The sequence below is a fragment of the Micropterus salmoides genome, unplaced genomic scaffold, assembly GCF_014851395.1.
Source record: "Micropterus salmoides isolate LMB-PRFRI ecotype aquatic unplaced genomic scaffold, ASM1485139v1 Ms_hic_scaffold_2607, whole genome shotgun sequence".
Taxonomy (NCBI): Eukaryota; Metazoa; Chordata; class Actinopteri; order Centrarchiformes; family Centrarchidae; genus Micropterus; species Micropterus salmoides.
This window is the reverse complement of record NW_024041826.1, coordinates 1,020-21,106: the sequence shown is the minus strand read 5'-3', so window position 1 is coordinate 21,106 and position 20,087 is coordinate 1,020. Positions and strand designations below refer to the sequence as shown.

The 20,087-nt window shown below is 49.2% G+C and overlaps 11 non-coding genes and 1 pseudogene across 11 annotated transcripts; all 12 read left to right on the top strand.

Annotated features, from left to right (window-relative positions):
• Positions 1 to 1,617: 1,617 nt before the first annotated feature.
• LOC119919192 lies at positions 1,618 to 1,792 on the top strand (annotated as a pseudogene).
• Positions 1,793 to 2,761: 969 nt separating this feature from the next.
• On the top strand, positions 2,762 to 2,874 carry LOC119919199. The gene has a single exon (XR_005447652.1). It is a non-coding gene; the product is annotated as a U5 spliceosomal RNA (small nuclear RNA).
• A 183-nt stretch (positions 2,875 to 3,057) lies between these two features.
• Positions 3,058 to 3,249, top strand: LOC119919203. The gene has a single exon (XR_005447656.1). It is a non-coding gene; the product is annotated as a U2 spliceosomal RNA (small nuclear RNA).
• A 968-nt stretch (positions 3,250 to 4,217) lies between these two features.
• LOC119919198 lies at positions 4,218 to 4,330 on the top strand. Its single transcript, XR_005447651.1, has one exon. It is a non-coding gene; the product is annotated as a U5 spliceosomal RNA (small nuclear RNA).
• Positions 4,331 to 4,513: 183 nt separating this feature from the next.
• Positions 4,514 to 4,705, top strand: LOC119919202. Its single transcript, XR_005447655.1, has one exon. It is a non-coding gene; the product is annotated as a U2 spliceosomal RNA (small nuclear RNA).
• Positions 4,706 to 5,673: 968 nt separating this feature from the next.
• Positions 5,674 to 5,786, top strand: LOC119919197. The gene has a single exon (XR_005447650.1). It is a non-coding gene; the product is annotated as a U5 spliceosomal RNA (small nuclear RNA).
• A 183-nt stretch (positions 5,787 to 5,969) lies between these two features.
• On the top strand, positions 5,970 to 6,161 carry LOC119919201. The gene has a single exon (XR_005447654.1). It is a non-coding gene; the product is annotated as a U2 spliceosomal RNA (small nuclear RNA).
• A 968-nt stretch (positions 6,162 to 7,129) lies between these two features.
• LOC119919195 lies at positions 7,130 to 7,242 on the top strand. Its single transcript, XR_005447649.1, has one exon. It is a non-coding gene; the product is annotated as a U5 spliceosomal RNA (small nuclear RNA).
• A 183-nt stretch (positions 7,243 to 7,425) lies between these two features.
• LOC119919200 lies at positions 7,426 to 7,617 on the top strand. The gene has a single exon (XR_005447653.1). It is a non-coding gene; the product is annotated as a U2 spliceosomal RNA (small nuclear RNA).
• A 969-nt stretch (positions 7,618 to 8,586) lies between these two features.
• On the top strand, positions 8,587 to 8,699 carry LOC119919194. Its single transcript, XR_005447648.1, has one exon. It is a non-coding gene; the product is annotated as a U5 spliceosomal RNA (small nuclear RNA).
• A 183-nt stretch (positions 8,700 to 8,882) lies between these two features.
• On the top strand, positions 8,883 to 9,074 carry LOC119919191. The gene has a single exon (XR_005447646.1). It is a non-coding gene; the product is annotated as a U2 spliceosomal RNA (small nuclear RNA).
• A 969-nt stretch (positions 9,075 to 10,043) lies between these two features.
• Positions 10,044 to 10,156, top strand: LOC119919193. The gene has a single exon (XR_005447647.1). It is a non-coding gene; the product is annotated as a U5 spliceosomal RNA (small nuclear RNA).
• Positions 10,157 to 20,087: the final 9,931 nt, after the last annotated feature.

Sequence of the window (20,087 nt, the reverse complement as noted above, 5' to 3'; positions counted from 1 at the left end):
TGTGACCCAGACTGACCAAAAATACTTGGGATCAGGTTTGATAGGGAGGGGGAGGGGAAAACCAATTGGGCAGACATAGTAGGGAAAGTAGGCAGAGACTAGGGTACTGGACACTTAGAGGACTGACTTTAGAAGGAAAGGTTTTAATCATCAAAGCAGTGATTTTACCTTTGCTTTTACTCATCAGTTCTGTTTTTATCCCGCCTAGGAGAGTGATCTTAGACCTGGAACGAGCCATCTTTTATTTTTTGTGGGGCTCCAAGTGGGAAAGACTGAGACGAAGCGTGATGAAGAAGCCAAAGGAGAAAGGAGGAAAAGGAGTGCCAGACCTGCATTGTTCCTAGGAAGCAACACAGCACTACACATGGCAACCGCCACAGCCCCATCCAGAAACCCCAAGACCGCAGCAATGACACGGTTCTGGATGGGGTCCTACCTCAGAAAACTTAAGATCTTACCCACAAGTCTCAAAGTACCAGTGTCTTTTAACCTGCCACCAGCCTATGCTTTTATCCAGTCATTTTTAAGGCATTTTAACCTTGAGCAGGAGGAGTTGCAGGTTTTAACCACTCACCGCTCTCTCATTTCTGTTGTGCAGGAGCGGGAACCAGTGAGTCCAGTTCGGCGAGCCCTCAACAGTTTGGCGCAACGTGAACCATCCAGCTCTTCCAAACAGACTCCGGGACCTGTCATGGATGGTGGCTCATGAGATCCTCCCAGTCAGGTCCGTAATGCACTCCCGGGGCATGTCGGCGCACTCAACTTGCCCCCGACCAGGTTGTGGCGCGCCTGAGTCGGTAAGGCATCTGCTCTGGGAGTGCAGCGCTGCCGTAGAACAGTGGGCAACGGCCGGCTCCTTGCAATTCCCGTACTTGCCAGCAAGGGAGGTCCTCACACCACAGCTGGTGCTGTACGGGGTGAGCCAAGGAAATCAGATACCAGCACGTACATTTGCCAAACAGTGGCTCACCCTAGCCGCCATCAAAGACGCCATATGGACCTCCAGAAACTTGCTGGCAAGAAAGCACATGCAGATCCCCCCGTGGCTGTGATCCGGATGGCCGCAGCAACGGTCCAAACGGCCAGAGCTGCAGGCGGCGGGCCTAGGACACAGCCACAAAGAAGAATCGCCTCTGTGCCCATTCGGACGGAGGAGCCGGAGCCACACAAGGAAAGTTCAAGGCAGCGGCGGCCTGACCCTCCGGGTGAGGTTGGTGGGAAGGAGCTACAGGGTGAGGGTCTCCTCTGAGCGCCTGCACAAGATCCCGAGAGTCCAAATCTGTTTGGGGGAGCTGAATGAGTTCCCCTTTGATAGGGACTCACTACACTCCTGCACAACAGTGGACTTGGAGAAGAGCTTTTATTATCCATTTATTTTTTGTGAGTTTTATTTTAACAAATGCACTCCGCTTTGAAGACTTTTAACAGACACTCAGACATGGACAAGCTGAAAACCATTTTATACCTTTAATTTATGACGTTATCTGTAATGCATTTTAAACACTTTTTTTAAATGTTGTTTTACAGAGAACATTTATCTATTATTGACGTGTTGTATTTTAAAAGGTAACTTGGAATTGACATATTATGAATCATGTTTGAATTGAGTGTCAATAAAATTTTTCTCAAAAGAAAAAATCTGTTCTTATCAGTTTAATATCTGATATGTCCCCTATAAGGGGGCAACATATTAAATGGATTTTTAGCACCGGGAGCTGAGACGAGGGGCTTGCTCCGTCCACTCCACGCATCGACCCGGTATTGCAGTGCCTCCGGGGGCGGTGCACCCTTCTCCTGCCTTGTGTAAAACCAAAATACTGACCCAAACGCAGAGGTTCGTCGCTCTGCCGGACGCCGGCCCGAAAAAGGCGCCAGTCGAGGGGGGGCGGCCAGCTGAAGCCTCGAAGAAGGCAGCGAGATTTGCACTTTATGATTGGCAGACGACGAGGGGATATTTGGGACCGGCATGGCTGTTAAATGTGCCCTGCACTTCCCCTCCCTTTCTCCCACTCGTCATCGAGAGCCCGAGTATTTCGGATGCTCGGTAGCCTGTGTCCAAAAGCCAGGCCTTCATTTCTCCGATTGGATAGAGCCTCTCAGAAGGTGGGGAGGGGACACTGCGGCGCCTCCGTAGGCCCGGCACGGTTGGCCAACACGGTGGAGGAACCGCAGCGTAGAAAGGATACAAGAAACTAAAACACCTCAAATGAAGCAAGAAAACCTGCTACAACTGCTAAATCGGTGAATAAAACACACTTACCTTCTCGTCTTTGGTCTGGTCAAGGTGGCAGTCCGGCAGAGGACAGGTAGGCAGTCCTCGGGACCAATGAATTCCTTGTTGCAAAAGTTTTTCAGCTACGGCAAAGTTGAAATTTTATTCACAAGGAATGAGGTGAATCTCCTCCCAGAAAAGCTGGTGACACAAAACGAAGCCCCAAACCGGCAAAGGTTTTAACCAGAAAGAGGAGGCCATTGCAGTCTTGGCCAAAAGGCCGAGAAGCGATCGGCCACATTTCCCCTCCCTTTCTCTCACTCGTCATCGAGAGGCTACAAGAGCCCGAGTCGTTCGGTAGCCTCTGTCCAAAAGCCAGGCCTTCGTCTCTCCGCAGCCCGATTGGATAGAGCCTGCCATGACCTGGGGAGGGGTAGGGGAACGGGCGTGGCCTGGTACTTGGGACTCGAGAGGCAGAGTGAGGCTTACCGTGAGGGTAGTGGCCGGGACGACTAGGCTCGTCGGCGGCTCTGGAGGAGGGGCCCGTACTTACTCGGGTTTCTCTTCATAACGTACAAGTCTTTCGCCTTTTACTAAAGACTTCCGTGGAGAGGGACGCCAATGAGTTAAAACTATTTTTGGCAGGCTCTGCCGTGTGGCCGAGCCTCGTGCGTTTGTGAAAAGGAAATAAAACGCCGCCCCCGGCAAGGTTGAGCGGTGCGACGAGGCGCGCTCGGGAGGAGGTGCTGAGACTCAGCCGTTGTTATGCGCAGTTGAAACCACTGCGCCACGGCAGGGGGAGAACTGCTCCGGGAGGTGGGCGCTGGAAGCAACCAGCGGGGGTTATCGCTTCTCGGCCTTTTGGCTAAGATCAAGTGTAGTATCTGTTCTTATCAGTTTAATATCTGATATGTCCCCTATAAGGGGGCAACATATTAAATGGATTTTTAGCACCGGGAGCTGAGACGAGGGGCTTGCTCCGTCCACTCCACGCATCGACCCGGTATTGCAGTGCCTCCGGGGGCGGTGCACCCTTCTCCTGCCTTGTGTAAAACCAAAATACTGACCCAAACGCAGAGGTCGTCGCTCTGCCGGACGCCGGCCCGAAAAAGGCGCCAGTCGAGGGGGGGCGGCCAGCTGAAGCCTCGAAGAAGGCAGCGAGATTTGCACTTTATGATTGGCAGACGACGAGGGGATATTTGGGACCGGCATGGCTGTTAAATGTGCCCTGCACTTCCCCTCCCTTTCTCCCACTCGTCATCGAGAGCCCGAGTATTTCGGATGCTCGGTAGCCTGTGTCCAAAAGCCAGGCCTTCATTTCTCCGATTGGATAGAGCCTCTCAGAAGGTGGGGAGGGGACACTGCGGCGCCTCCGTAGGCCCGGCACGGTTGGCCAACACGGTGGAGGAACCGCAGCGTAGAAAGGATACAAGAAACTAAAACACCTCAAATGAAGCAAGAAAACCTGCTACAACTGCTAAATCGGTGAATAAAACACACTTACCTTCTCGTCTTTGGTCTGGTCAAGGTGGCAGTCCGGCAGAGGACAGGTAGGCAGTCCTCGGGACCAATGAATTCCTTGTTGCAAAAGTTTTTCAGCTACGGCAAAGTTGAAATTTTATTCACAAGGAATGAGGTGAATCTCCTCCCAGAAAAGCTGGTGACACAAAACGAAGCCCCAAACCGGCAAAGGTTTTAACCAGAAAGAGGAGGCCATTGCAGTCTTGGCCAAAAGGCCGAGAAGCGATCGGCCACATTTCCCCTCCCTTTCTCTCACTCGTCATCGAGAGGCTACAAGAGCCCGAGTCGTTCGGTAGCCTCTGTCCAAAAGCCAGGCCTTCGTCTCTCCGCAGCCCGATTGGATAGAGCCTGCCATGACCTGGGGAGGGGTAGGGGAACGGGCGTGGCCTGGTACTTGGGACTCGAGAGGCAGAGTGAGGCTTACCGTGAGGGTAGTGGCCGGGACGACTAGGCTCGTCGGCGGCTCTGGAGGAGGGGCCCGTACTTACTCGGGTTTCTCTTCATAACGTACAAGTCTTTCGCCTTTTACTAAAGACTTCCGTGGAGAGGGACGCCAATGAGTTAAAACTATTTTTGGCAGGCTCTGCCGTGTGGCCGAGCCTCGTGCGTTTGTGAAAAGGAAATAAAACGCCGCCCCCGGCAAGGTTGAGCGGTGCGACGAGGCGCGCTCGGGAGGAGGTGCTGAGACTCAGCCGTTGTTATGCGCAGTTGAAACCACTGCGCCACGGCAGGGGGAGAACTGCTCCGGGAGGTGGGCGCTGGAAGCAACCAGCGGGGGTTATCGCTTCTCGGCCTTTTGGCTAAGATCAAGTGTAGTATCTGTTCTTATCAGTTTAATATCTGATATGTCCCCTATAAGGGGGCAACATATTAAATGGATTTTTAGCACCGGGAGCTGAGACGAGGGGCTTGCTCCGTCCACTCCACGCATCGACCCGGTATTGCAGTGCCTCCGGGGGCGGTGCACCCTTCTCCTGCCTTGTGTAAAACCAAAATACTGACCCAAACGCAGAGGTCGTCGCTCTGCCGGACGCCGGCCCGAAAAAGGCGCCAGTCGAGGGGGGGCGGCCAGCTGAAGCCTCGAAGAAGGCAGCGAGATTTGCACTTTATGATTGGCAGACGACGAGGGGATATTTGGGACCGGCATGGCTGTTAAATGTGCCCTGCACTTCCCCTCCCTTTCTCCCACTCGTCATCGAGAGCCCGAGTATTTCGGATGCTCGGTAGCCTGTGTCCAAAAGCCAGGCCTTCATTTCTCCGATTGGATAGAGCCTCTCAGAAGGTGGGGAGGGGACACTGCGGCGCCTCCGTAGGCCCGGCACGGTTGGCCAACACGGTGGAGGAACCGCAGCGTAGAAAGGATACAAGAAACTAAAACACCTCAAATGAAGCAAGAAAACCTGCTACAACTGCTAAATCGGTGAATAAAACACACTTACCTTCTCGTCTTTGGTCTGGTCAAGGTGGCAGTCCGGCAGAGGACAGGTAGGCAGTCCTCGGGACCAATGAATTCCTTGTTGCAAAAGTTTTTCAGCTACGGCAAAGTTGAAATTTTATTCACAAGGAATGAGGTGAATCTCCTCCCAGAAAAGCTGGTGACACAAAACGAAGCCCCAAACCGGCAAAGGTTTTAACCAGAAAGAGGAGGCCATTGCAGTCTTGGCCAAAAGGCCGAGAAGCGATCGGCCACATTTCCCCTCCCTTTCTCTCACTCGTCATCGAGAGGCTACAAGAGCCCGAGTCGTTCGGTAGCCTCTGTCCAAAAGCCAGGCCTTCGTCTCTCCGCAGCCCGATTGGATAGAGCCTGCCATGACCTGGGGAGGGGTAGGGGAACGGGCGTGGCCTGGTACTTGGGACTCGAGAGGCAGAGTGAGGCTTACCGTGAGGGTAGTGGCCGGGACGACTAGGCTCGTCGGCGGCTCTGGAGGAGGGGCCCGTACTTACTCGGGTTTCTCTTCATAACGTACAAGTCTTTCGCCTTTTACTAAAGACTTCCGTGGAGAGGGACGCCAATGAGTTAAAACTATTTTTGGCAGGCTCTGCCGTGTGGCCGAGCCTCGTGCGTTTGTGAAAAGGAAATAAAACGCCGCCCCCGGCAAGGTTGAGCGGTGCGACGAGGCGCGCTCGGGAGGAGGTGCTGAGACTCAGCCGTTGTTATGCGCAGTTGAAACCACTGCGCCACGGCAGGGGGAGAACTGCTCCGGGAGGTGGGCGCTGGAAGCAACCAGCGGGGGTTATCGCTTCTCGGCCTTTTGGCTAAGATCAAGTGTAGTATCTGTTCTTATCAGTTTAATATCTGATATGTCCCCTATAAGGGGGCAACATATTAAATGGATTTTTAGCACCGGGAGCTGAGACGAGGGGCTTGCTCCGTCCACTCCACGCATCGACCCGGTATTGCAGTGCCTCCGGGGGCGGTGCACCCTTCTCCTGCCTTGTGTAAAACCAAAATACTGACCCAAACGCAGAGGTCGTCGCTCTGCCGGACGCCGGCCCGAAAAAGGCGCCAGTCGAGGGGGGGCGGCCAGCTGAAGCCTCGAAGAAGGCAGCGAGATTTGCACTTTATGATTGGCAGACGACGAGGGGATATTTGGGACCGGCATGGCTGTTAAATGTGCCCTGCACTTCCCCTCCCTTTCTCCCACTCGTCATCGAGAGCCCGAGTATTTCGGATGCTCGGTAGCCTGTGTCCAAAAGCCAGGCCTTCATTTCTCCGATTGGATAGAGCCTCTCAGAAGGTGGGGAGGGGACACTGCGGCGCCTCCGTAGGCCCGGCACGGTTGGCCAACACGGTGGAGGAACCGCAGCGTAGAAAGGATACAAGAAACTAAAACACCTCAAATGAAGCAAGAAAACCTGCTACAACTGCTAAATCGGTGAATAAAACACACTTACCTTCTCGTCTTTGGTCTGGTCAAGGTGGCAGTCCGGCAGAGGACAGGTAGGCAGTCCTCGGGACCAATGAATTCCTTGTTGCAAAAGTTTTTCAGCTACGGCAAAGTTGAAATTTTATTCACAAGGAATGAGGTGAATCTCCTCCCAGAAAAGCTGGTGACACAAAACGAAGCCCCAAACCGGCAAAGGTTTTAACCAGAAAGAGGAGGCCATTGCAGTCTTGGCCAAAAGGCCGAGAAGCGATCGGCCACATTTCCCCTCCCTTTCTCTCACTCGTCATCGAGAGGCTACAAGAGCCCGAGTCGTTCGGTAGCCTCTGTCCAAAAGCCAGGCCTTCGTCTCTCCGCAGCCCGATTGGATAGAGCCTGCCATGACCTGGGGAGGGGTAGGGGAACGGGCGTGGCCTGGTACTTGGGACTCGAGAGGCAGAGTGAGGCTTACCGTGAGGGTAGTGGCCGGGACGACTAGGCTCGTCGGCGGCTCTGGAGGAGGGGCCCGTACTTACTCGGGTTTCTCTTCATAACGTACAAGTCTTTCGCCTTTTACTAAAGACTTCCGTGGAGAGGGACGCCAATGAGTTAAAACTATTTTTGGCAGGCTCTGCCGTGTGGCCGAGCCTCGTGCGTTTGTGAAAAGGAAATAAAACGCCGCCCCCGGCAAGGTTGAGCGGTGCGACGAGGCGCGCTCGGGAGGAGGTGCTGAGACTCAGCCGTTGTTATGCGCAGTTGAAACCACTGCGCCACGGCAGGGGGAGAACTGCTCCGGGAGGTGGGCGCTGGAAGCAACCAGCGGGGGTTATCGCTTCTCGGCCTTTTGGCTAAGATCAAGTGTAGTATCTGTTCTTATCAGTTTAATATCTGATATGTCCCCTATAAGGGGGCAACATATTAAATGGATTTTTAGCACCGGGAGCTGAGACGAGGGGCTTGCTCCGTCCACTCCACGCATCGACCCGGTATTGCAGTGCCTCCGGGGGCGGTGCACCCTTCTCCTGCCTTGTGTAAAACCAAAATACTGACCCAAACGCAGAGGTTCGTCGCTCTGCCGGACGCCGGCCCGAAAAAGGCGCCAGTCGAGGGGGGGCGGCCAGCTGAAGCCTCGAAGAAGGCAGCGAGATTTGCACTTTATGATTGGCAGACGACGAGGGGATATTTGGGACCGGCATGGCTGTTAAATGTGCCCTGCACTTCCCCTCCCTTTCTCCCACTCGTCATCGAGAGCCCGAGTATTTCGGATGCTCGGTAGCCTGTGTCCAAAAGCCAGGCCTTCATTTCTCCGATTGGATAGAGCCTCTCAGAAGGTGGGGAGGGGACACTGCGGCGCCTCCGTAGGCCCGGCACGGTTGGCCAACACGGTGGAGGAACCGCAGCGTAGAAAGGATACAAGAAACTAAAACACCTCAAATGAAGCAAGAAAACCTGCTACAACTGCTAAATCGGTGAATAAAACACACTTACCTTCTCGTCTTTGGTCTGGTCAAGGTGGCAGTCCGGCAGAGGACAGGTAGGCAGTCCTCGGGACCAATGAATTCCTTGTTGCAAAAGTTTTTCAGCTACGGCAAAGTTGAAATTTTATTCACAAGGAATGAGGTGAATCTCCTCCCAGAAAAGCTGGTGACACAAAACGAAGCCCCAAACCGGCAAAGGTTTTAACCAGAAAGAGGAGGCCATTGCAGTCTTGGCCAAAAGGCCGAGAAGCGATCGGCCACATTTCCCCTCCCTTTCTCTCACTCGTCATCGAGAGGCTACAAGAGCCCGAGTCGTTCGGTAGCCTCTGTCCAAAAGCCAGGCCTTCGTCTCTCCGCAGCCCGATTGGATAGAGCCTGCCATGACCTGGGGAGGGGTAGGGGAACGGGCGTGGCCTGGTACTTGGGACTCGAGAGGCAGAGTGAGGCTTACCGTGAGGGTAGTGGCCGGGACGACTAGGCTCGTCGGCGGCTCTGGAGGAGGGGCCCGTACTTACTCGGGTTTCTCTTCATAACGTACAAGTCTTTCGCCTTTTACTAAAGACTTCCGTGGAGAGGGACGCCAATGAGTTAAAACTATTTTTGGCAGGCTCTGCCGTGTGGCCGAGCCTCGTGCGTTTGTGAAAAGGAAATAAAACGCCGCCCCCGGCAAGGTTGAGCGGTGCGACGAGGCGCGCTCGGGAGGAGGTGCTGAGACTCAGCCGTTGTTATGCGCAGTTGAAACCACTGCGCCACGGCAGGGGGAGAACTGCTCCGGGAGGTGGGCGCTGGAAGCAACCAGCGGGGGTTATCGCTTCTCGGCCTTTTGGCTAAGATCAAGTGTAGTATCTGTTCTTATCAGTTTAATATCTGATATGTCCCCTATAAGGGGGCAACATATTAAATGGATTTTTAGCACCGGGAGCTGAGACGAGGGGCTTGCTCCGTCCACTCCACGCATCGACCCGGTATTGCAGTGCCTCCGGGGGCGGTGCACCCTTCTCCTGCCTTGTGTAAAACCAAAATACTGACCCAAACGCAGAGGTTCGTCGCTCTGCCGGACGCCGGCCCGAAAAAGGCGCCAGTCGAGGGGGGGCGGCCAGCTGAAGCCTCGAAGAAGGCAGCGAGATTTGCACTTTATGATTGGCAGACGACGAGGGGATATTTGGGACCGGCATGGCTGTTAAATGTGCCCTGCACTTCCCCTCCCTTTCTCCCACTCGTCATCGAGAGCCCGAGTATTTCGGATGCTCGGTAGCCTGTGTCCAAAAGCCAGGCCTTCATTTCTCCGATTGGATAGAGCCTCTCAGAAGGTGGGGAGGGGACACTGCGGCGCCTCCGTAGGCCCGGCACGGTTGGCCAACACGGTGGAGGAACCGCAGCGTAGAAAGGATACAAGAAACTAAAACACCTCAAATGAAGCAAGAAAACCTGCTACAACTGCTAAATCGGTGAATAAAACACACTTACCTTCTCGTCTTTGGTCTGGTCAAGGTGGCAGTCCGGCAGAGGACAGGTAGGCAGTCCTCGGGACCAATGAATTCCTTGTTGCAAAAGTTTTTCAGCTACGGCAAAGTTGAAATTTTATTCACAAGGAATGAGGTGAATCTCCTCCCAGAAAAGCTGGTGACACAAAACGAAGCCCCAAACCGGCAAAGGTTTTAACCAGAAAGAGGAGGCCATTGCAGTCTTGGCCAAAAGGCCGAGAAGCGATCGGCCACATTTCCCCTCCCTTTCTCTCACTCGTCATCGAGAGGCTACAAGAGCCCGAGTCGTTCGGTAGCCTCTGTCCAAAAGCCAGGCCTTCGTCTCTCCGCAGCCCGATTGGATAGAGCCTGCCATGACCTGGGGAGGGGTAGGGGAACGGGCGTGGCCTGGTACTTGGGACTCGAGAGGCAGAGTGAGGCTTACCGTGAGGGTAGTGGCCGGGACGACTAGGCTCGTCGGCGGCTCTGGAGGAGGGGCCCGTACTTACTCGGGTTTCTCTTCATAACGTACAAGTCTTTCGCCTTTTACTAAAGACTTCCGTGGAGAGGGACGCCAATGAGTTAAAACTATTTTTGGCAGGCTCTGCCGTGTGGCCGAGCCTCGTGCGTTTGTGAAAAGGAAATAAAACGCCGCCCCCGGCAAGGTTGAGCGGTGCGACGAGGCGCGCTCGGGAGGAGGTGCTGAGACTCAGCCGTTGTTATGCGCAGTTGAAACCACTGCGCCACGGCAGGGGGAGAACTGCTCCGGGAGGTGGGCGCTGGAAGCAACCAGCGGGGGTTATCGCTTCTCGGCCTTTTGGCTAAGACTGCGATCGCCTCCAGTGTCTGGATAAAACTTTTGCCTGTTTGTGGCTAAGTGTTACCAGGTTTTTGGGAGGATACTCACATTATTCCTTGTGAAGAAAATTTCAACTTTGTTGTAGTTGAAATTGTTTCACACAAAGGAATTCATTGGTTCAGAGGACTGCTTACCTGTACTCTGCCGGAATAACATCTCGACCAGGCCAAACAAGACAAGGTAAGTGTGTTTTATTCACCTTTCTAACATTTTTAGTAGATTTTATTGCTCTTTTTAGAGCATTCTTTTACCTTATTTTAGTTGACTTGGTTTTAGACTGTTTTAGGTGTTTTAGCTTCTTTTTTACCACTTTTACGTTGTGGTGCCTCCACCATGGCGGCCAACCATGCCGGCATGAGGAGGCACCACAGTGTCAGATTTACATTCAAAGAAAAAGATGGGAAAACCCTTGTTATGTCAAGGCTGGACTTCTCAAGGAAAATGATCCAGAACATTTTGAAATTCTCCCCGCAGGATATAAATTGTATTTTGACTCTGCCATTTGGAAAAGGTTTCGATGTGAGTTTTGTCTCTGCTGCCGTGTTCAGAGATTTCTGGACACGCTTCGAAAATGAAAAACCCCAGTTTACTGCATTTAATGTTGAGAAACTGACTGATAATGCCGCTAAAACGGTAATTGTCAGAATGTTCAATGAGACTGTGAATGCAGATGACATTTGTTTGTGGCTGGGCAGATTTTGCACTGTTAAAGGCCAGGCTACCAAAGTGAGAGATGAGGATGGCATCTGGAATTGCGCTTGGAGGGTCCCCATCCAACAATGGCAAGACCCTCAAGGCTTCCAGGGCCTGAAACATCTGCCATCCATGATAGTTCTGGGAAACAACAGGGGCTACATTCATTACCAGGGCCAGCCCAAACTCTGCCGCAAGTGTGGTGAGAATGGGCACCTGGCAGAAGCGTGCCAGCAGATCATTTGTGGTAAATGTAGAGAAATTGGGCATACTTTCGAGGAATGCACCAATGGCAGAAAGTGCAATCTTTGTGGAGAAACAAACCACCTCTTCAGAGATTGCCCTAAGTCATTTGCCAACAAATTAAAGGCAGCAAAGGCACAAAATGGCGGACAAGACGAAGCAGTTAGAGAGCTAATTGAAGAGGCTGGTGTTGAATAAGGCCTAAAGGAATAAGGCCTAAAGATCACGTAGGCCTAAAGCCTAGATTGAATCACGCTCTTTTTCTATATTTATACACATTATCAATGGTTTGCAATATGTTATAACTACTGAGTGTTTCGCTACTGAGTATTCTTTAGTGTGAAGTCTGACTGCTGAGTGTTTAAACTACTGAGTGCTTACTACTGAGTGTATACCTACTGAGTGTTCAAAGAGTGAGTTTAAACTCATATTTATTATTCTTATATTCTGTGTGTTTATCATACATTATTCCGATACTCTGTGTATTCATGAACGTATGCTTTTTAATGAGCAGAGGAGCTGCCAGGCCGCACAGGCAAAACCTAGCCAACCGTAGCCCACTCATTAGAAGCAAGGCACGTGCAGAAAGTCACGTACGCCAGGGCTGAGATCATCGCGAACTGAAGCCAAGAATGAGATCATGACATGTTATGATTTATGGCGCCTGGTACGGCTAGGTACTGCATGCAACCAAGCTCTGCGCTGCTGAAAGTTAACTTGTATGAGACAAAGCACACTCATGGTTGGCATTGCTAAATCATGTAATTGTTCATTGAATCACGTTATACATGTATGAAATATGTTATTCCTTATCAATTCTTTTAAAAAATACGATTGTAAGTGTTTAAGTTTTAATGGTGTCAAACTATGCCTGTATAACTTTTAAAAAATACGGTGGGACTGAAGTTGAAACATATTGGTGGATTTTCTAATCCAGTAATGTAAAAATATATAAGAGAGATAAATGGTAACAATAATTACATATAATAACAGCTAAAAAGTGGAAATTGTAACATTAATGAAAGGGTTAATTTGGTAAAACAGTACAAGAAAAAGGCCACTAGATGGCAGTAGAGGATAAGAAATCCACCAAAGGGGAGGAATGGTCAGCGAACACCATAGGTGGAGTTAAGGAGTAACGCCCACCTAGAAGGAGGAGATAAGGAGGAGTTAAGATGTAACGCCCACCTGAAGGAGGGACAAGGTGGAGCTTAAGGTGAATATAAGGCGATGTTCGCTGACCACCAACTCGGTTCCATCCTGAGACCTGCAGGGATGTTGCTCGGGTTTATCTGTCCTTTATTGGAATAAACTCTTTTGCACCGACTCTTGACCGTCTCCAGTGAAGTTTTTGACTACGCCGTCTTTTGACTAAAGAAGAAATCTAATAGAGTAATTTTATTGAGTTTATTACGTTGGTTAGGGTAGGGACCAGGTCTTTTACTGGCCCGGCCGGTCCTTATTTCCGACCCGACAATTGGCGAGGCCAGCCAGGAGATTGAGTCCAGAGGCCGAGAGTTTCTGACCGGGACGGACAGCCTGTATCTGAGACACGTGGCCACATAGAAAAGGTAAGCAGAATACCTGTTTAACCAAAATTCTGCATTTTAACTGTGTCTGAATACGGGATTTTCCGCCCAGGTGTGAATCTTAAAGTCTCCTCAATCTTGAACCTAGAATAAATTTTGAGTGCAAAAAGCAGTAAATTAAGTAGAAAATATTTTACTAAAATACGAAATTTGGATTTTAATGGTGAATTGAAACTAAATAAAGAAAGAAAGTAGACGCTGGAGGGTAAGAGTCGGTGCAAACTAAATGCAGGCAAAATGCAATAGCAGCTAAATTTGCATGTGTGTGTGTGAACCATGGTGCGGAATATGTCTATGTCAAAGTGTGTAAGCTAGTAGAATAGATGCGCTTTTTGTGTTTAATTGTTTGCTTTTAAGGGTAAGTAAAATAAGTGTTTTCCAGCCATCATCGTGAATACCGCTGTTTTTAAGAATCGCAGCGCTTCGACTTAATGTCGGGGAGCTTCGATCCAATCAGAACAGGACTGCATAGGCGTGGTGAGCTGATGAAGAGATAAGAATTTAAAGCCATTATCGTGAATACCGCTGTTTTTTAGAATCGCAACGCTTCGACTTAATGTCGGGGAGCTTCGATCCAATCAGAACAGGACTGCATAGGCGTAATGAGCTGATGAAGAGATAAGAATTTAAGCATTTTTGCGGATACCGCCGGATCGGAGAGTGTAGGGTCACAGCTGAGTGCTGGGGCGCTCCACTTACTGGCTCGGGCTGCATGGGCAAAATAGGCTAATAAATAGTCATCACGTGGCTACCGCGAGCTTATATCGCAGGATTTCAACTGAGTGTTGGGGCTCTTCGATGGTAGGTTCGGACTGAACGGGCGGATGTACTATAGCACGTTACCGCTAGGAGCCTAAATAGGACTGCGGCAGGATAGGAGAATAAAGCGTGCTTAAAGAAGTGTTACGCGCTCATGTTGAGGAAGTGAATTGAGTAGCGATTTATAAAGACAGATTTTGTGTTGAGGAAGTGAATCATTCTGTCTAAGCCCTCATGTTGAGGAAGTGAATTGAGAGGCTATATTTATGTGTAAATTGGGCCTGTGTTGAGGAAGTGAATCAGGTCCACCAATTTGGAAATAAACCTAGGCGGAGTAAATTGAGTCTGTGTGAGGAAGTGAATCAGGCTAATTAATTTGGAAATAAACCTAGGCAGTGTAAATTAAGTCTGTGTTGAGGAAGTGGATCAGACTATTCAGCTGAAAGCCTAGGTAATGTACATAAAAATCAGAAGCCGGCAGGAGATAGGAGTCAGAAGGCGCACGTGCATGTAAATACTGCTGAATAGAATAGGTAGAGTGAAAAGGGTAAAATATATACTTGAAAATATTTAATCAATGTAAAATTAAAATTGAGTGTCTGAGAGTAGTGAAAGGCGTGTAAAATAAATGATGCCTATATATTAATTTGATTGACTAGTGTGAAAAAGTTGTTTAACAATTAAAATTTTGTAAATATTATTAAAGGCTTCTGAAGCAGCAATACTGATTAAATATTTGTGAAGAGAGGAATACTGATAGCTAAAATAGCTGTGGAAGAGAGATAAAGTGTATGGAAGAGGGAAATAGCAGTGAAGACGAGCTATTTTTGCCAGAACACTACACACAGGAAGGAGATATAGGAACACAAGGAATAAGAACACATTTTTGGTTGGAACGAACCTGTAAGGATGAGGATGGTGTAGAGCAATGGCAAACTGAACAAGAGATAAATCAGAAATTGTGGCAGTTGACAAAATTCATTAATTTGGCACAAGTGCAGGACGAGTTTCCTGACGTGCCGTGGAAAGAGGTGATACGTAGGTGGTGGACACCAAAGACACTTGCACTAGTGTTGGAGCGGTTGTGCAATAACCCTAGTGCTACTGTAGCCATACCTTTAGGTCCAGCATTGGGACTGCCCGCAGGGTATGGTATACCAGGGCGCAATAGAGTGACCTCAAATCCACGACTGAGCTTCACAATAGTCCCTAGGAGAGTTAACTGGGAAACAGGCAAATTTGGGTGTATTACAAAAACACCAGCAGGAGACGGAACGGATAGATTAGAATACAATCCCACAAGGGAAAGGAAATATAAGCCAGGAGTTACAGTAGATAAGATACTGGTAACAATAAAAACTAAAGACACAGACGAGGAACCAGAGATACGTAGAACAGCACATAGTGTAAGACAGGGCTATATGGGGGCAGGAATGGTGAAGGAACAAGGGAACGCAACTCCAATGGGAGTGGTGATAAACAATCACCAAGATCAAAAAGAATTTATTGAAAAATGCATGAAAAAGTGGCATGGGAGAACAAAAGGAAAACTAAATGGCCTTTACAAGGCACCTTCATGGAAGCATACTGTGATGAAGTGGCAACAAATATAAAACACCATAAGTCCAGAGACACAGTGAGAAAAGAGAAGGAAAGCGTGCAAGGGAAAGAGAGGTGTTAGGTTGGTTTAAATTTGAAGGGTATCGACACATGCATAAAGATCAACCCCCCAAACCTCCACCAGCATTAAGAAAGTAATGATAGAACAGGAAGTGAAAACAAACCAGGGACAGCAGAAGGCCACTGCACCTGAGTGGTCAGCCAAACCACCACCGCCTTATGCCCCAGATAGTCGCACACCTAGGACAGGTATTTATCCAGTACTAGAGACACTTGAGGGAGAGGAGAGACAAGAAGTAGAGGGAGAGCTGCAGGGAAAGTTTAATGACCCTGACCAAGCAGACTCACAACAAAGAAAAAGACAGAGGATGGACTGCTAATGCTGAAGAAGATCAACAAGAGAGAATGACAGCAGAAGAGATGGAGAATGAAGAGGGAGGAGAGATGGACTGGTGCCAAAGAGAGCGCACGCCTAACCCTGCAACGCTTCATCTATTGGGCAAGGATCCGAGGAACAAAACCTCAAGTTTCTCTGAGCATGAGCGGAGATTCACAAGGAAGAAGAGACAGAGAAAACTACTACCAAGAGGTGAGAAGAGAATTCAAGCCTGAAGTAATGAACAGAGTGGATTACTGGCTAAAGGAAGTAGTGCTCAGACATCACCAAAGAAAGAAAGATGGGAACCAGATGACAGCAGCAGAAGACACACCAGCAGAGATACAGCTGGAGGAGAAGAATACACCCCACTCAAGCTGTCAGATTTGCCAATCACAACAAAGCAACAACAACAGGAAAGGCTGAAAAGACGACAAGAATGGGAACAGGCCAGCCCCAAGACACGAGAAGAACGCATGAAGGAAATGAAAACACTGGATGAGACCATCCGAGAGAGGAGGAGGAGCTACGCAGGCTGGAAGCAGAAGAAAAGAGGCTGCTAGCACAGTGGGACAAAATCCGCAAAGATTCAGACAGAGTACTAACAAGCACTCCACACACTGTGAGAATGGAGCTGAGTGGCATCATGACAACCGAGAGTCCGACACATGCAGAAGCACAAAAAGTGTTGGAGAACGTGGAAACCAGAGTGCATGAAATGACCAATCGACAACTGCAACAGATTAATGGCACTAATGATATGTAAAAGTGCTAAGGAATGGAAGAAGAATTGTACCCACAGTTCCCAAGAAGAAGCGATCACGTGCTACACATATTCCTCTGCTAGAAGAAGAAGAAGAGGAGGAAGAAGAATATGAGGAGGAAGAGGAGCATCATCGTGGACTCATGTGCCCACTGATAACAAAGGCTCAAGGACAAACGGCATATGTAGCCTGGGGATTCGCTGACATGGTGGGATTAGCCAGCAGACTGCCAGATCTAACTGAAGGTGCCAATAAGTGGATCACAGCATTGGAAGAGAGTACAGCAGGAGTGACACTGGCTTTGGGAGACATCAAAGCCCTATTGATGCATATCGTGGGGAAACACGCCACGGAAGACATCATGATCGCAGCCAAACTACCTTTGGTAGTGAAAGGAAACATGGCAGATGGCATAGGCTTCAGTGGACATCGGACTAGAGTGTGGGCTGAGCTGAGAAGACTGTATCCGGAGAAAATGGATCCATCCAAACTGGATGGTGAAAGGCTGAAGGACGATGAATGTCCAACTAAGTTCCTGATAAACTTCAGAAGAAGTGGAGAGATGAAACTGGAAGTGCTTGGAACACTAATGACACCACGAAAAGCCTGTTTAAGGTGATGATAAAGAAAACCATGCCTCCAGAGGTCCAGAAGCGACTGGACAATGTGGTTGGACTCATGAAGATGGAATGGCCATTGTTCTCTGAACACATTGTACATCATGTGGAGAATTGGAGAAAAGAAAAACAAAGAGAAGAAGAAGCTAACAAAAACTTGGCCACCAAATTGACCCAATTACAACTGAATGAATTAACTAAAGCAAAAAGGAGAAGAGCAAGACACAAGCTCCAGTGGTGACCGCAGAGTTATCTCAGCCAACTCCTCCTGTAGTTGTGGCACCGCAGGCACCTGCAACGACGCAACCAATGGCACTAGCACAGCCACCACAGGTACCCCAATGATGACACAAGGAGGTGTACACCCTGTGCCACCTCAACAGGGTACACACACAACAAGGCTACCCACAGCAGGGTTACCCAACAGAGCTACCAGCAGCGAGGAAACTACCAGCCACAAGGGGCTATCCACCCCAAGGAAGCACGGAGGATACAACCGATACCAGACACAGCAGAGACCCAGAGGTGGCCCAAATAGACGTGGAGGATGGAGAGGCCCAATGGGACCATCACCAATGCGTCGCACACAATCCAATCCACAGCTGAACCAACCACAAGGGGCGTTGAACACTTGCTGGGGATGTGGAGAATCTGGACACCAGCGACGAGACTGCGAAACCCATCCTTGGGAAGGGCCGACGTATGGATGGCAATAGGGGAGCCCAGAGGAGCCTGAGGGGGAATTAATAGGAATAGCCATTCATCACGACCACAAGAAGAGCCTACCATGACAGTTACGATTTATGATGAAGATCACCAATTTATGGTAGACTCTGGAGCCACTTATTCTTGTATTGGAAGATCCGGCTCAAACCTCCCCCTCTCAGAGTCATCAGTAAAAACAGTAGGCTTCTCTGGGAAAACACAAATAATACCTTTAACACAGCCGGTACCAATGAAGATTGCAGGAAAAACTATTGTGTCACCATTATTATACTCCGACAACACTCCAATGTGCCTGATGGGACGAGATTTACTCTGTCAATTAAAGGCTCAAATAATGTGCACCCCAACTGGATTGCACATAGAGTTTCCAGAAGATCACACAACCTGCAGAGTGGCAGAACACACTGAAGGGATGATGCCCCTAACCAAATTACCAGAAGAACCACACCAAGAAGAAGTAAAAGAAAAATACAGAGTCAGGCCCAAGGTATATTGGATTAAACTTCAGCTGCGTTCCCGGCTGCAGCAACTATGGGAAACACAGACGACAAAAGCACCTAGGAGAAATTGGCAGAAAGCCCCAGCTGCCACTGCATTGCACCCTCCATTATGATGAAAGACAGCAACACCAAGATTATGAAACCTTATGGGATGAAGTGATCAACAAGACTCTGCACTATCTGACAGTCCAGAATGTGTACATAGGACCTCAAGGAGCAGCGGCAGCTGTCATCCTCCCACCAGAACTGCAAGATTGGTTCGCGATTTCGGGCTCTGTCCCGCATGTGACCTTGCTTGTGTCAGAAGGTTATGAGTCGCATGATTTAGGACCTATGGTTAGGGGAGCATTACAGACACCAAACTGGACACAAACACATGATGCAAACGTACACATTTCCTCAGATAGACAATGCATGAGAATAACACTGACAGCAGTTGATGAGGGAATAGCAGAAAAAGTGATAGTTGATAGGGGACCGCAGGATAAGAAACTGCCTCTATTAATGATGGTAACAGATAGGCACAGAGCATTATTGGATCAAGTACCTCAGGAACTGTGGTCAAAACACAAAACAGATGTAGGACTAGTCAAGTCAGCACAGCCAGTAAAAATAAAACTTAGAAAAGACATCACATTGCCATCAAAGACAATATCCACTGAAACAGCATGCTTTGGAAGGAATCAGACCTACAATTGAGGGTCTGATGAAGGCAGGGGTCCTGGTCAAAACACAGAGTCCCTGTAACACGCCGATCTTCCCAATTAAAAAGCCACATTCAAATGATTACCGATTGGTTCATGACCTAAGACAAATAAATGCCATTGTAGATGCAGAAGTACCTGTCGTTCCGGACCCACATACCTTGCTCTCTAACATCCCACCAAACACACAATGGTACTCAGTGATAGATTTGTGCTCAGCATTCTTCAGTGTACCACTACACCCAGAGTCACAGTACTTGTTTGCTTTCACATTTGACGGTCACCAGATAACTTATAGCCGCCTACCACAGGGTTTCGTTTCAAGTCCGTCAATCTTCAACAGAGTACTGGCACAAGATTTACAACATCTAGAGGTAGAAAGCACTGTGATTCAATACGTGGACGACATTCTCATATGTAGTTCATCAGAACAACAATGTGAGGAGGATACCATGACGATATTGTCAGCATTGGCCAAAGGAGGGCACAAAGTTAGCAAGGACAAACTTCAATTCTGTCAGACGGAAGTAGAGTATTTAGGTAGAAAACTGAGTGGAGACAAGAGACTGATAGCCAACTCACAAATAGAGGCTATAGCTAAGATACCAAAACCACAAACAGTAGGACAAATGCTCTCATTTCTAGGCATGGCAGGGTATAGTCGCTCGTGGATTTGCGATTACGCAATAAAAACAGCTCCATTACGAGCTATGATAAGAGCAGCAGGTCAGGCAGTCAAATCAGCCCAGTTATACTGGACTGAGGAAGCCGAAGGAGCCTTCCAAGCACTGAAACAGGATTTGCGTTCTGCTCCAGCACTGGGCAATCCAGATTATTCTAAACCATTCCACCTGTATGTAGCTGAGAGATCAGGGTTTGCGAGTGCCGTGCTAATGCAAGACACACCAACAGGTAAACAACCACTGGCATATTACAGTGCAAAAACTGGATAACATTGAGATGGGACTGCCACCGTGTTATCAGGGATTGGCAGCAGCAGTTTTTGCATTTCAAAAAGCTTCTTCCTGACAATGGGACATCCAGTGATTTGTATACGTCATCAATTGCATGCTTGCTCACCAGTCCTCGATTTGTTCTA